Source organism: Rhamphochromis sp. 'chilingali' (genome assembly GCF_963969265.1).
Source record: "Rhamphochromis sp. 'chilingali' genome assembly, chromosome: 8".
NCBI lineage: Eukaryota > Metazoa > Chordata > Actinopteri > Cichliformes > Cichlidae > Rhamphochromis > Rhamphochromis sp. 'chilingali'.
The window spans coordinates 27515612-27531418 of NC_137935.1; the positions used below are offsets into that span (position 1 = coordinate 27515612).

Here is a 15807-nt window from a genome sequence, read left to right on the forward strand (position 1 = left end):
AGAATAATAATATTTATTATTAGCAGAGCAATAGCATTTAGCTATTAAATAAACTAAATAGCATTTATTCATGTTACTGTGATTGTAATTTTTGGTTGCAGCATAAGTGAGAAGTAGCAGTTATCCCTTTTCTGTCATTCTTTTTCAAGTTTTTCAGGTTAAATTATTTCACAAAATGTACACAGCAGTAGTGCAGTTTAAAGTGATCCCACTTTAAACTGCACTAAATATTAATAGAATTTAACACTATTAACTTGAAGAATGTATTTACTGTCTCTTCATTGAAAATGTGTCAGGTGTTTTAGTCCACATGACATGAAGGTTTTTACTGTCATTTATTGGCACTATGCCTCTGGCCATCCAGCATCACTGAAGATATGACTGGTCCAATTCTAGAAAAATGTTATGTCTGAAGTGTTCAATTTCAACCCCATCTCAATGTCTAATGGTGTAATAGGCTCTAAAATAATGAAATGTCTTCTACTGGCTTGCATCCATGTCACTTTGCTGTATGTTTCCCTACATGCTGCCTACTATTATGTTATCTGTATTATTATTAAATAACTTAAATTTACATTATGTATCTAATTCTGTATGTAAGTCAAAGTCATTTATGGTATGAGGGAAGGTGATTTCTGAAAATATTAGAAATCAGCAGTGGTAATGCCCATTAGAGTGAAAAAGTTGCAAAACATCACTTAAAATTTTGGGTTCTTTTCCCTATCTACAGTAAAACAAATTATATACTTATCGAGGAAGCCTATTGTTACCCATCTTTGGAGAATGGTGGTGGTGGTAGTATTGACAATTTGGCTATTTATTGCTGCATATGGGCCATAACAGGTCGGATTAATAAAACAAGATTTATGTAAATGCATTAGATTATCTTGCTAATGTTTTTTAAAACACCTTTTAAATATCTAATCAACTATTTGCCAATATCATAGTCACAGTCAGTCCCTGTTTGCACCTTGGACAAGATACATCATAGTATAATAACAACATATTCTCTATAATGGCACCAAGCCTGGGAATAAAGCCTATTTTGGTGAGAAGGTGTCGAAGCAGATTACTCACAACAATGGGTACAACTCAGGTCTAATTTATACTCTAGGAAAGACAAAGATAAGGCATTAAACCGCAGGTGAGAGAAGATTTTTTAATCCCTTGTATCACTACATGTCAGCCATAAGTTAACATGTAAACCTTAATGAAGTACACAGTAAATGACTCCAAAGCAAAAAAAAAAAGAAAAAAAAAACCCCCACATGAATCTATCCATGCCTCTAAATTAAACTGAATTTTGACTTTCAAATGCAACTCATTTCCTGTAATGACCATATCACCACCCCATTATTCTGTTATTGTACTATGACTTCTGACCAGAAGAAACAGCAGAGCCAGCAGATTGTGCACTTGTAATCAGGTATAGTTGGTGCAGGTACAACACAAAATCTCCCAAATGACTTAGAAAAAACTGGAGCAACGCAGAAGTTTGGAGTTGGGTTAGCAACTCTATAAAGAGTATCTAAGTAGTTTTGTGTGACCTGTAGCATCACACAACATAGAAAAAGCTGCTTTAGACTTCAGAACCAAACCTTCCACAGCCTAGCTCTGCAATGACTTCATTGATGACTTTGCAGCCAGTGGAGTAACACACACAAAAAACAGGTACCATAGCTAAGCATAGGAGTGCATATCAAAGTACGTGTATTAATTTGGTTTATTTACAGTAACTTGTATTATTGTGATTGCAAGGTTGTTGTGGGTTATACTTTAAATAGACGTAGATAGTCTTGCTGAAAAAGTATCCATCCTCCTTCATAACTTGGCACCATCCTACATGGATCACAAAGCCTACACATATTTTGAATTGGCTTAAACAGAAGCGCACACAGTAAGGAAACTCAGAGCCCCACATATTTCTTTGTGCTTCTGAAAGAACACGTGTGTTTACAGCGTGCACAGCAAATATACAGCAGAAAGCAGTTTTTTTTAAACACATCCTTCACACGTGTTCCTTTTGAACTTTCTTAAACACATTTAGTCAGAATGCATATTGTGTTTATCCCTCGTTATCCTTTTTCAAATGTGAAAGGTAAATGTTATATGAGTCAATATCACCAATCTATACTGTTCAGAACTCTAAAACTCTTGTAAGTTTGATTGCAGTTATTCATTTATTTATTCCAAAGTTCTGAACTGGGAGTTTGAATGAGGTGAGAGTCTGATTAAATTCAAATTTTCACTTGTTTTGATTAATTTAATGATTAATGTGCATTCCAAAATTTAACAGTTCATTCTTTTTAATTTATCCAATACCTGTTTTTGTTTAAATTTCAGGCGAAGAACAGTCTCTCAAATCATTTGTCCATCTCCATTGTTTGGCTTCAAGCAAATGAGGCTGGTAATAACATTAATTTTTATATTATGACCCATTTAGCTCCCACAGTGTCTAACTCAATATTTTCCTTCTTTAGACTAGTAGGAAAAACATGTTGTATCCTGTGGCATTTATAGCCCATTTTTAGTTCTCATGTGCTTTCTCTGTACTATAAATAATTGATTTTTGTTTATCCATGTGATGCATTCACAGACATTAGCTGTGGCTATGGCACCTAAAAGTTAAGGCTTCTAGAAGTTAGTGGTGTTCCTGGTTATCAGTATAGACCTCTAGACACCACCTAACAACTGTTCCTCTGTCCTTTTTCATGTAAGCCTTATGAGCCTGTGATTTTTTTGGTCGTCAGAGTTGCAGTCAGTTAGTTCAGTAAGTTGAGGACATGGTATCACTAATGTTTGGGTTCTGCAGTGTTTTCTTGGACCATTTGTGTATCTCATTGCTCCCACTTTCCAACACCCAGGAAGGACATCCGACAGACCTCGGATTAATGTCCCGGACATCAGCACAGGTGTCCTTTTGAAACTATTTTTCACTAATGACACAGCGACTTGAATGGACTTTTGAACAATGACATTGGTCATTCAGCATTTAATGTTTGCAGGATACAATCTTTATAAGGTGACAACACTGACTGGCTGAATGGGCAGCAGCTATCAACATCAGTTCACATCCTGTGGCTGTCAGCAAATCTGTGAAAACACACTCAACAAAAATATAAACGCAACACCTTTGTTACTGCTCCCATTCCCCATGGGATGGACGTAGAGACCTAAAATTCATTCCAGATACACAATATAACCATCCCTCCCAAACAGTGGTCACAAATCAGTCCAAATGTGTGGTAGTGGGCACATCTGCCATATTGAGATAATCCATCCCACCTCACAGGTGTGCCACATCAGGATGCTGATCTGACATCATGAGTAGTGCACAGGTGTACCTCAGACTGCCCACAACAAAAGGCCACCCTGGAATGTGCAGTTTTTTGCGCTATTGGGGGTCTGGGGACCCAGAACCGGTCAGTATCTGGTGTGACCACCATTTGCCTCATGCAGTGCAACACATCATCGCATGGAGTCTATCAGATTGTCAATTGTGGCCTGTGGAATGTTGGTCCACTCCACTTCAATGGCTGTGCGAGGTTGTTGGATATTCGTGGGAACTGGTACACGCTGTCGTATACGCCGGTCAAGCACATCCCGAACATGCTCAATGGGTGACATGTCCGGTGAGTATGCTGGCCATGCAAGAACTGGGACATTCTCAGCTGCCATCTGCCCTGAACAATGTGAACCATGATTCGTCCGTGAAGCGCACACCTCTCCAACGTGCCAGACGCCATCGAATGTGAGCATTTGCCCACACAAGTCTGTTACGGCGACGAGCTGGAGTCAGGTCAAGACCCCGATGAAGACAACGGGCATGCAGTTGAGCGTCCCTGAGACGGTTTCTGACAGTTTGTGCAGAAATTGTTTGGTTGTGCAAACCAATTGTTCCAGCAGCTGTCTGGGTGGCTGGTCTCAGACGATCTTGGAGGTGAACCTGCTGGATGTGGAGGTCCTGGGCTGGTGTGGTTACACGAGGTCTGCGGTTGTGAGGCCGGTTGGATGTGCTGCCATATTCTCTGAAACGCCTGTGGAGACGGCTTATGGTTGAGAAATGAACATTCAATGCACGGGCGACAGATCTGGTTGACATTCCTGCTGTCAGCATGCCAATTGCACGCTCCCTCATTGCTTGTGGCATCTGTGGCATTTTGCTGTGAGACAAAACTGCACATTCCAGGGTGGCCTTTTGTTGTGGGCAGTCTGAGGTACACCTGTGCACTACTCATGATGTCAGATCAGCATCCTGATGTGGCACACCTGTGAGGTGGGATGGATTATCTCAATATAGCAGATGTGCCCACTACCACACATTTGGACTGATTTGTGACCACTGTTTGGGAGGGATGGTTATATTGTGTATCTGGAATGAATTTTAGGTCCCTACGTCCATCCCATGGGGAATGGGAGCAGTAACAAAGGTGTTGCGTTTATATTTTTGTTGAGTGTACTTCAGAACAACTCATATTTCATTTGTATGGTCCCTTGAAAATTCTACTGTTCAGTTTGGCCATTTACAGGAATGGTGCCCTTTACCACAGACCATTTACTGACACCATTAAATCATGACAGTAAGGTATGACCTCTGGCTTATTTAGTGTAGAATTTAATTCCATCTCAGAAGAGAAACTCACTCTAAGTAATGTTAGCTGGGTCAATACGTTATGGTGCTTTTGTGTCTAAAATGAAATAATCAATGCATTGCAGTAGGGTTATCACAATCATAGTAATAAAATCAACACTGGTATTAGGTACTGTTGTAAATATATTCTTTATTAACCCTAATATTGACAATATAGTCACATATACAGTGTCATTTGTCATTGTCATCTGCACCCTGCCTTCACACTGTTAACTTTAACCAGTTCAGCTGTTTTCATTGCATCATATTTGTTGTTTTTTTTTACATAACCACAATGACTAAGCTTGTGGGTGCATGGCTTCAAAATTCCTTTTAAAACTTCTGCCTCCTCCTGCCAATGTTTTACAGGAGTCTGATACACATGTCCATGACACCAGATACAATCCAGACTAAGGCGTAGCTGGCACTATGAATAAATTTGCTTGTTATTTCTTTCAAATCTATTTAGACACATTTTGTATTAATGCCCATGTATATTTATTTTAATGCGTCGTGCAGCAGACACATTTTTACAAGAAAGGTAAACATGACAAATCTAAGGTGTATTTATGTAACACGATCTCTTCATGTTCAGCCATCAGAATATCTCTTGAGCACTTCAGCCTTTTCAAGACTAAGATAGGCCATGTTTTCTGAGGGAATAACTCTTTCAACACAGCTTAACCCACAGTTTCCATAATTTGGTTGTCAATGTCTGATCCTTCACCTAAGGTGATGATGATTATTGAGATTGCTTTGTTGCTTTGTTTCTCTTTTTAGGCTCTCTATTTAAATCCATTCATGTTGAAATACGTAGCATGAAAACAGCTAATATATGCACACAAAGACACAAATGTGCATGCACACACGCCCACATGCGCTGATGAGCAAACTGGGAATTTGGAACTGGAACAGTTCCGGAGGGGGCCAAAGATCCCCTTCTCTAAGTGTCAACCAAACAAAAACAACAAAAAGCTCAGGAAAAGAAAAAAAAGTGATGGCATGAAAATAGCACTCCTACAACAAATCACATCGTTTTCATCTGTTTCACCCAGTCATTGGGACAACTTGCTAAAAAACACCCCCCGGCACACAGAGAGCTTGAGGATCTAGGCAATGAAAAGTAACCATAAATAAAGTGTGCCACTTAATTGAGGGGAAGAAAAATGCATCCACTTTTGGCCTCTTTTTCTGTGTCTCTCTGTCTTTTGTTATCACTCTCACTTGTGGGGGAGTATGTAGAGACACAGATGCTCTGTCATGCTCAGTTTCTGCCTGTACATTGTCTCTCTGTGCTTGCTTCTATTCGTCTGTATTTTTTCCCCCTTTCTCTGGCTCCATTGTTGTTTCTTCTCTTCACAAACCCTGCATTCTAAGGCACAAGTACAGCTTTCTCAACCACTATTTCCACAAAGGGCATCTTTCTTTTTTCTTTCCTCTTCAAGAGTCACGAACTTTTGAAAAGTTTTTGGAAATGTGCTTATGAGAATCCGAGTGTCGTATTTCATACTGGGCTGGATCGTGTCACTGTTTCCCTTTTAGCGTAGGTGAGACTGAAGCATATTAGGTACTACTCACCATTACTCATTTGCATATGAAGGTGAGGAATGGAGGAAGCAGAGAGAGAACCACAAAGACAAGTGAGAAGGGGTGTTTGAGTCAGTAAAAGAAGAAAGACAGAGCAATATGGTGAAAGATGTCTCTGTATGTCTCTACAGTGAGTGCTGTACCTTTCCCACTTATCCTGTTTTCTGTCACAGGCAAACACACACACATACGCACACACGCACACATACATGTATATATACACTACTGACTGGCTGCGTCAGATTCTATTAATGCTCTTGGACTCTAGTTGCTGTCCCTTTGCTGTCCTTTGAGGCAGCAGCCAAAACCGCTGGAGGAAAGCAGCCGTTGCACAACATGTCTCAGACAGATTGTTAATCAAGCGGTGCTGCGTGATATTCTGTAACCGGTTACATCTTGCTCCCTCAGCAAGTAATCACCTAACAATGTTATGCTGATATTGCACAGGGTCAGATGGAAAGAGAGCTGTTTCCTTCAGTATAAGTGGTAGACAGGGGAAAGTGAGTTAATAAAGGAAAGGAAAGGGAAGGAAAGGAAAGGAAAGGAAAGGAAAGGAAAGGGAAGGGAAGGAAAGGAAAGGAAAGGAAAGGAAAGGAAAGGAAAGGAAAGGGAAGGAAAGGAAAGGAAAGGAAAGGAAAGGAAAGGAAAGGAAAGGAAAGGAAAGGGAAGGAAAGGAAAGGAAAGGAAAGGAAAGGAAAGGAAAGGAAAGGAAAGGAAAGGAAAGGATTTTTTTCTGGAATGGGTTGGGTCCACTTCTCTCTGTAGAAACAAAATTCACTAGAAATCAGTATTTTGAAATAAGTAATTATCTTCATCATATGATTTATTTCAGTGATGGTGACTGGTCACTTGCAGAGCCTGCTGGGTAGGATTGTGATGTGAATCATGTGCAATGGCATTTGTACTCATCAGATTAATCACAATTGTACATCAACCACGACATAACACCAAGTGAGAGAATATCTTATGTAAGAATAGAGTTCCAGTGACTCGTATATATATATATATATATATATATATATATATATATATATATATATATATATATATATATATATATAAGTGTGATGTTATTTTGGAATTGAAATTATTAAATATTTTCTCTAATAAGTTAGGGACACGATATTTTTGTACTGTCTCAAAATTTTTCCAGACTTGCACTTTGAAGACAGTCCCTGCACACTCATCTCGGTATCTCTCTCCAAACATAGACAACAATTTACAGGCATTTTCATCTAATGGTCCAGAATGGATAATTATAATGAAAATGGTTGGAACTCATTGTCTACAGTTAGAAAGAGGCATCATTAATGTTTCAATTATGCATTATTAATTCTGAAGCTCGACTCAGTGAAGAGCTTTACAACTATAATGAAGTCAGAAACTCCCTGTAACACACATCTGAAGAGTCACACATATGGCTTTTCTTTGTTTGTTTTGGGTTTTTTTTTCTTTTTAACTAGCCATTTTTTTCTCTGTCCTTGAAGTAAGGAGAGCTAAATTAGTGAAACAACAGATAAGGGCTGATTATCTCAGACAAGTGGCAACACACACCACTTGAATCGGGTTGTGTGTTGCTACATTGCATTGACAGATGCACTGAAATTCTATTCAGCGTGGATTGTGTGTGTCGACTGCATATTAGAGACAATCTGGCGATACGTGTAACATTAGATGAACACATAAAACTTACTGATGCATGAATTCCAAGTGCTCAAAGTCAAAGTCAGTTTTGAGGGTCACACAAATTCCCGGAGCTTACCTGGAGAAAGGCTATAACAGAAGGCCATGGGAGATGGTCTGAAAATACAGAGAAACCTGGGAGAAATCCTAAGCTGGAAACAAGAAAGACAATGAGATGCGCCTTGTCTTTGCTGACTTTTCAGCCATTATGAGGGAAAACATGAAACATGTGATTCTGAGTGTAATGATCAGGTTAAACCACATTGCCATCTACAAATAGAAAGTGTCCTTGCTGAGAAACTATATCCTGAGCTTAAATCAGTTAATTAACAGTATTTTCAAATGGCAATGCCTACATTTGCAATAGAAACAACAGAAGTATAAATTAGGTTAAGTGAGCTCACACTTCAGTGGGCGTCACATACAAAATGCAAATGTAATTTCTTTCCAAAGACACTGACAATCACTCTTTAGGAAGCCCTATTACGACACAGAATCCTATTTCCTTTACTTATTTTACAAGGACTTATTCACACCCATAGGAATGCACATACACATCACATATAGACATACTTTTAGTGTATCTGGGCTTAGGAGATGACGTGGCAGCAGTTAACACCTTATTGACATTTGCCTCTCCAGCTGCAGTTTAGTGTATAAAGAAATAGAAGTAAAATAAGTGAATACAATTCACTTACCTCTTTCCATTTGTGTTGTGTGTCTTCATTTCTCTGAATGACCTTTCAAATGACATGTTCTACATATGCGCTACAACCATACTATAGTGACTTCGCTAGTTCTAAACAGAAAATATCAAGATTTTGTGGAAGCAGTGTGTAGTGCAGCTTGTGAATCAATCGTTATGACTATTGTCGCACTGAATGTAGACTGTCAATATGCTACCCGTTTGTGGGCGAGTAGAGAGGCCACGTCAGGCTGCCCGGACATCTGCTGCTCTGTCTGTGATGGAGCCTACTCCATCTTGAATATGAGAGATAAACACACACCATGCTAGCCTGGTATGCAATAATCGGTTCAGTTTTATTTAGGCTCTGGATGTTGTGGGGTTGTCAAGACTGACACGCCTCTGTGACATTGAGGTCTGGAGCATTGCTTCTGAACTGCACACCCAGCTCATTGTTTCTTTTTTCAGGGGATCAGAGGGTGTGTTCCAACTTCAGGGGAATAAGATAAGGTAAGATAAAATAAGAAATACTTTATTTATCCCACATTTTGGAATTTTCTTTGGGATTTGGAATTTGGCCAACCAATCTACATGTATCCTTGGGACATCCTGTTAGGAGTATTGGGTATCGGTCTCATGTTGAGGGCTTTCTGGTCCCCGTACAACTGCAGTGAGAGCTTGGTCTGCATTGCAATAAGTCATACTCATTCCTGGTGCACACTGGACTCTGCCAAGACTGCCCTTTGTCTCAGATTCTGTTTATTCTTTTCACTAATGGCTTCGAGCTGTGGGTAGTAACCCAAACAATAAGATCTTTGATACAAAAGGGGGAAATAGGCTCCAAAGGATGTCTTGCCTCAGCTTTATAGGGCGAGAAGCTCAGTTTTTTGGGAGGGGCTCAGAGTGGAGTTGTTCACAAGGAGCTAATTGAGATGGTTCTGGTATTTGACTAGAAAGCCTCCAGGACAAACCCTAGGCCATACGTTCTGATGCAGACGGAGATCTTTGACTGACTTTCAGAGGTGCCAGAGGGCTTGGCTTCCCCTGCACAAACCTGGAAAAGTGGTAAAAGATGGATGGATGGATTTTTTTTTTATAGTGCCAATTATTACTGTTTTAGCTAGTGTCTGTGTAGGTGACAGGTCATGTTAGTATAAGTAGCTTGGAACAAGAAGCAACGGGACTTCTTTAAGTTTTGTGAAGATGTTTCACCTCTCATCTGAGAGGCTTCTTCAGTTCTTGCATATCATATTCAAGTAACCAGCAACTTACAATATGACACAGAGATTAAGCAAAAAGGTTTGTTAGCTGCACTAAAATAGCTCCAAGGTGCACAGTTGACATTTAAGATTCTTTAAACTGGTGCATTACATGCGCATAAAAACACCCAAAGTCACGTAAAGAATTTGAGGTCAAGTGAAAGAAGCAGAAACTTGGCATTTATTTTTGCAGTCTGAGATTAATCTTTGAGGACGTGGCTTTGGGCTAATGGAGTGGTGCTTATTCCTTTGAGAAAGGGTAGAGAAAAAATAAAATACAGTGACAGCAAACACAGAGAGGAAAAAAAACAGAACTTTAAAAAACTGAAAGGAGTGGAATGAGGGGTCACAGAGAAAGCAAGAGTGACAGACTATATAAAGAAGAAGAAGACTTAAAGAGTTCTTCTTGGCTACTACATATCTCACTGTGTCACCTCCATTCAATGTCATGGCCTTCTTCCGCTGATGAGATGCTAATGCACATGTCACCAGACAGACATTTCCACTTCCACCATTCTGAGCATCTACTCTCAGCGCGCCTCTCTCTGTCATTTACATATCTCTGTCACCATGTCTCCAATTTCTCTCTTCCCCTCTTCAGCTCCTTCCAGCACACTTATCTGGGCCTTGCTCTAATCTGACTCCATCTTTCTGTCACTCACTGTCCTTCTAAAGTTGCTCTCACGTCTCTTTCCATCTATTTAGGTTAAACTGTGTTGACTCAGGTCAACACGTGGTGTATTTTACCAGGTTTCACACATATGTACACAAATACATAGTGCATGCTGTCACTGAAAGATTGAAATAAGCTAAAAGTTATCACCAGAGATAGAAGGGCTCTTAAATTATAATTTATTTATCTCTAAAACCTTCTGGGCGTTGTATATGGGAGTGCCTTCCCGAGATTGACTACTGTCGCTGGTAATACAACGTGATTATACAGACATGTTCACATAAGCAAAAACAAAGTTCATTTCGGAACTTCGGTTGCAATGGTAGGAGACGTTGAGTGCAAAATGACATTCTTAGGAAATATTATGGTTTCTTGATATCACAGGATATAAAATTGATGTTTGATGTTTTCCTCACTGTGCATACAATAACCATCCAAATTTTTCCAAACTCTATATTGATACCTTAAGAAAAACTCCCAACTGTTTTGGTGACATCTGATGTAATCTTTAACTGCTGATTTGTTTCTTTTATTTTATCTTATAATATTTGGTGGCTACTTTCTTTATAGTATTATATTGTGAAAGTACATTTTTTTCTTGTCATCCCACACCTTTTACCTGCTACCCTTTAAATGCATGGCACATAGATGTGAGCCTAGATTTAATCTTCCTAGAAATTACTTGCATCTATAATTCAGTAGTGCATGGCTCATGACCCATGCAGTGTTCAGCGTCAATCCAGGAAGCACTGGTGAAAAATGAAAGTGAGAGGTGGTGGTCAGGGTAATGGATGGTAGGCAATAGCACAAAATCATCTTCTAATCTGATACTAAGCAGCACCGAGTGTTTCCAGTCATTTTTTATTACCATGTTATTACCAAACGTACAGTATGTAGGAAAGAAGCTTGATAAAACCCTAGGCTTTTCTCTATGATAATTAAGAAATGTGTTGAGCAAAAAAAAGCTACACAGAAAAATTGCAGACACTAGGAAGAGCAAGAGAGCAATTTATTTTTGGTAACAATCCAACTGAGGCAAGTATTGATATTTAACCAAGACTTATTAGTAATGATATCAGTACCTCGGTATTCATTCAGCTACACTTAGTGGATTAAATTGGGCTGTTATCTGACTTTAATGTTGGAAGCTGAATAAAAAAACTTTGTGGCTTAAAAATTAAATTCCCATTCACATGGCGAAATCGACCCAATGGACTCTTTGAATGCCGGTAGTGGGTTTAACATGTGCCCCTCAGTTTTTTGCTGCCTGGTACCATACCGCTCACCAAAACTGTGCTGGGATTTGAGGCTGCTACTGCTTCTGGCAGTAATGAGCATTTCATAACTCCCTCCTTTACTGTAGTGCCCACGTGTAGGTTGCGAATTTACCTTTCCCCAAGTCAGTACCATTACTCCCCTCCTCCTGCTGTGCTGAGCTTGGTTTTTTCTTGTGGCGAGAAATCAAGTCAAAGCCCTAGACAACTCAGAGCTGTACATATGCATGTAATATTTACGCTTTTCATATAGTTTGGCTGACTGAATTAAGCTTATTTTTCAGCCATGAGAAAGGCTTTAACCTCACTTGAAGTTACCCCACATGTAATTTGTATGCAATACTGCACAAATTACCTGTTTTCCCAGATATTGATGAGTTTGACTGAGTGTTCAGACCTTAACACAGCACTGTGCAAACAAAGTCTTCCTTAAGCAACTGAGTAAGGATGTGAAAATGAAGCAAATTGGTGCCTACAAAACAGGGAAGGACTATAAAAAGATATCAAAGCACTCTGAGCTTGCAGTTTCCCATTTCTAAAAAATCATTAAGAACTTCATGTTAAAGAAAATTGTGGAAGTTAAGAAAAGATCTGGAAAACCAAGAGAACAGACCGAGAGACATAGCAAAGTGTTTGTATTTCACTGAAACTCTCTTGGTTAACATGATGTATGAAAAAACATGTACAATATCTGCCCAAGGCACTGAGTATTCAAATAGGTGGCTTCATATTACTGCAATGAGACAGTTAATAATTTCACAATGTGTGGTATTTTTTGTAAAATTGCATAATATTAATATGGTACCACTTTACAATAAGGCTTCCCTTATAGATGCTAATAAATAGTTTATAGCTATATTATTAATTAATCTGTAAATGCTTTATAAACCATTATTAATGGTTTATTATGCATTAGTTAAGGGTGAGAAAGAGGAAAAAAACTGACCGGTTTCTTGCCAAATAGTGAGCCAAATGTGTTCATCTATATATTTCATCTAGAGTTGCTATATTAAACATTTCAGACTAAGTTACTATCCTGTAAGCACAATCAGCATTTGTAAACATATTTTTTATCATAGAAAATTGTACTTCAGAAATGCATTATAAATATCCACAACTATCAATCGGAGCTTTGTTGTAAAGTGTAAAGCATAAAACCATTTATTAATGAATAATAAATATTTATAAATGCCAAATGGGAGTCTTATTGTAAAGTGTAAAGCATAACACCATTTATTAATGACTACTAAACATTTATAAATGACAAAAGATAGCTTTGTCGTAAAGTTTAAAACATGTCAACATTTATTAATCACTAATAAACATTTATAATTGCCAAATGGGAGCCTTATTGTAAAGTGTAAAGCATAACACCATTTATTAATGACTACTAAACATTTATAAATGACAAAAGATAGCTTTGTCGTAAAGTTTAAAACATGTCAACATTTATTAAGGACTAATAAACATTTATAAATGCCAAATGGGAGCCTTATTGTAAAGTGTAAAGCATAACACCATTTATTAATGACTACTAAACATTTATAAATGACAAAAGATAGCTTTGTCGTAAAGTTTAAAACATGTCAACATTTATTAAGGACTAATAAACATTTATAAATGCCTAAAGTGAGTCTTAAATGTATAATGTCACCATTTATAACACTTAGACCTAAATTACAATCAGTGCTTGAAATAACATTTAACTACTGTCAAAAATGGCAATGTATTGTAAGAGTAACACATGTAACATTAAATGTGTTTTTTAAAACACCAAACAGTCACCCACTCCAAAAAAAGTTCATGCCAGACTGGTTCAAACTGGAAATATTTTTTGTATGTCCTTAAATAAGCGTCCCAGTGGTCCATCAGGGTGTCGCGAACCAAGCCAAGATGACCACTCAAGAACCATCAGGTGTTCCTCCAGCAACTTCTCAGTGCGATTTCCTTAGTCTACGGACATGTCCTTTGATGGTCATCCAAGCCCTTTCGATATGCTGTGTATGACTGCCAGATTGAGGATCTACAAACCACCTGCTGTGATTTACAGTGTAATGTCTGTACCCTATGTTTGTCAAAACATTCTTGTAGGCTCTCCACTCATCACTGATAATGGCACTACCCAACTTAGCATGCTGTCTGATCAGAGGAACAAGGTGGCGCCTTGATCGTTTTTCAACAAGTTTTAACACGAGCCTTCGCCTTTTGTCTTTAATTCCCATCATTCCAAATACCCATTTCTTCCTTTTCCATGCATTTCCAAAGCGTCCACGTGCATACTGAAAACAAAAAGAATAAAATTAAACAGAATATCTACAAAGAAACATTCAAAAAGATGGTTGCTTCTACTAATTTTTTTTAACTTATGGTAAAGGTTTCCATGTTTAGAGGACACATTCAGATCTGCATTGATTCTAACAAACCTGTCTGAGAGTTTACCAACCTTTCGCTGATGACGGAGACAGCTTTCATCTATAACCACAAATTCTCTGTCACCACCAAGACGGTGTCCATTGTTTATTCTGTGTCTTTTAATTGCACGTATACAAACATGTCGAATGTGTCTTGCCATGCTACTTAGTGTTCTGGAGCTGCCAGCCACTTCATCATCGATCATATTTATTTGTCTGAGCCTGAGCCCTTGTGAAAATCTGTGATAGAAATTGAGGCAATTATTACTTACTGAGGCCCTAATTTTATTTCACAAGTCTCGTATTGGTGTTCAATTATGAAAGGTGCATTGCTATTAATGTCTACATCTACATATACCTGTAAATGAACTTCATCCAACTGAAAAGAGATGTTTTTGATTTCTCAAAGAGGGAGCTAGTTCTAATTGTTCTGGAAACTTTCCTATGACTTGCTCTTTTGCAGCACCTGAGAACTTAACATGAGTTAAGTAAAGAAATGGACCCTTAAACAAGAGCATTAATTGAAAAGATAATCACAAAATTAAGTATGAAGAAAATAATAATGAAAAGAGGTTAATGCTCCCTCTTGCATTGATAACCGAAATATTTTGTTATATTTACTACATGCACTACATTATCATGCATTATACATACCACATATATTGGTCTTTCTTCACCACGGAAATCATTTTCATCTTATGGTGACAAACAGGACATCTAAGCTTCTTTTTTAGCAGGTGTTTCTTCTGCAGCCATTTAATGAGCCTTAGTGCCTTATATTTAGTTTGTTTTCCTTCTATTCTGGCGCGCAATCTCATTCCCAGAGACATTCTGGTGGGAAAAAATGAGTAATTTATTTTATTATCACCTCGAAACACCGTAAAATACTCTATGGGAGTCTAGTGCAAATCGGTTCAGAGTTAAAGAACTTCACATGCTATATAAAACAAGCCCTATAATCAAAAATAGTCCCACGCAAAAAAGAGGATTGTCTCACCTGTTATAATGTATCTCCGACTTTGTTATGTAGATCTAACCCGCTGGATTCATGCTAAAGAAATATGTTCTGCCGCCAAAGGGAGGGAAAACAAATTTAATTTAAACGCAGAGGAGCTTATACAACCATCCAATCACAGTTAACTTTATTAAGGAAAGCCCCTCCTCTCAGAGCGCGACAGGCAGTGGAGCGCTCTGGAAGGTCAAGCCAAAGGGGCACGAACAGACACACTGAAGGCGCTTGTTCAAGTTGCTGCACCATGGATGGAGCAGAAGATAAAAATTTGTGTGCGTCTGCGACTTACACAGTTAGCACACGTTCGAAGAGATACAAAAAGCAGAGACTGGATGATCTAGATTGCACTAAGCCAACGACGTCAGCAGTCAGACATGAAGGTGAGTATAATGCTAGCTAGCTAGCTAGCTACCGAGCCATTTGGCTGCTAGCTACAGTGGCTAACTAACATCACATAACATGTGAATAGCTCTATTACTATTGGTTATTCCAAACGATTGATATCACTTAGTTGTATATTTTTAGTTTTGTTTATGTGCATCATTAAATTTATATTAAACACCCTGGTAAGGCAGTACACATAAGAATTATTT

At 38.4% G+C, this 15807-nt stretch overlaps 1 long non-coding RNA gene across 3 annotated transcripts; it reads right to left on the reverse strand.

Annotated features, from left to right (window-relative positions):
• Window positions 1-12965: 12965 nt before the first annotated feature.
• Window positions 12966-15332, reverse strand: LOC308401096. Of its 3 annotated transcripts, none has more exons than XR_013972458.1 (4): window positions 15200-15332; window positions 14857-15033; window positions 14561-14668; window positions 12966-14070 (listed from the first exon to the last, which is right to left on the reverse strand). It is a non-coding gene; the product is annotated as an uncharacterized lncRNA (long non-coding RNA). The 3 variants fall into 3 exon arrangements; XR_013972460.1 differs by lacking the exon at window positions 12966-14070 and adding an exon at window positions 14413-14442; XR_013972459.1 differs by lacking the exon at window positions 14561-14668 and having other exon boundaries at window positions 12967-14070.
• Between the last annotated feature and the right edge of the window lie 475 nt (window positions 15333-15807).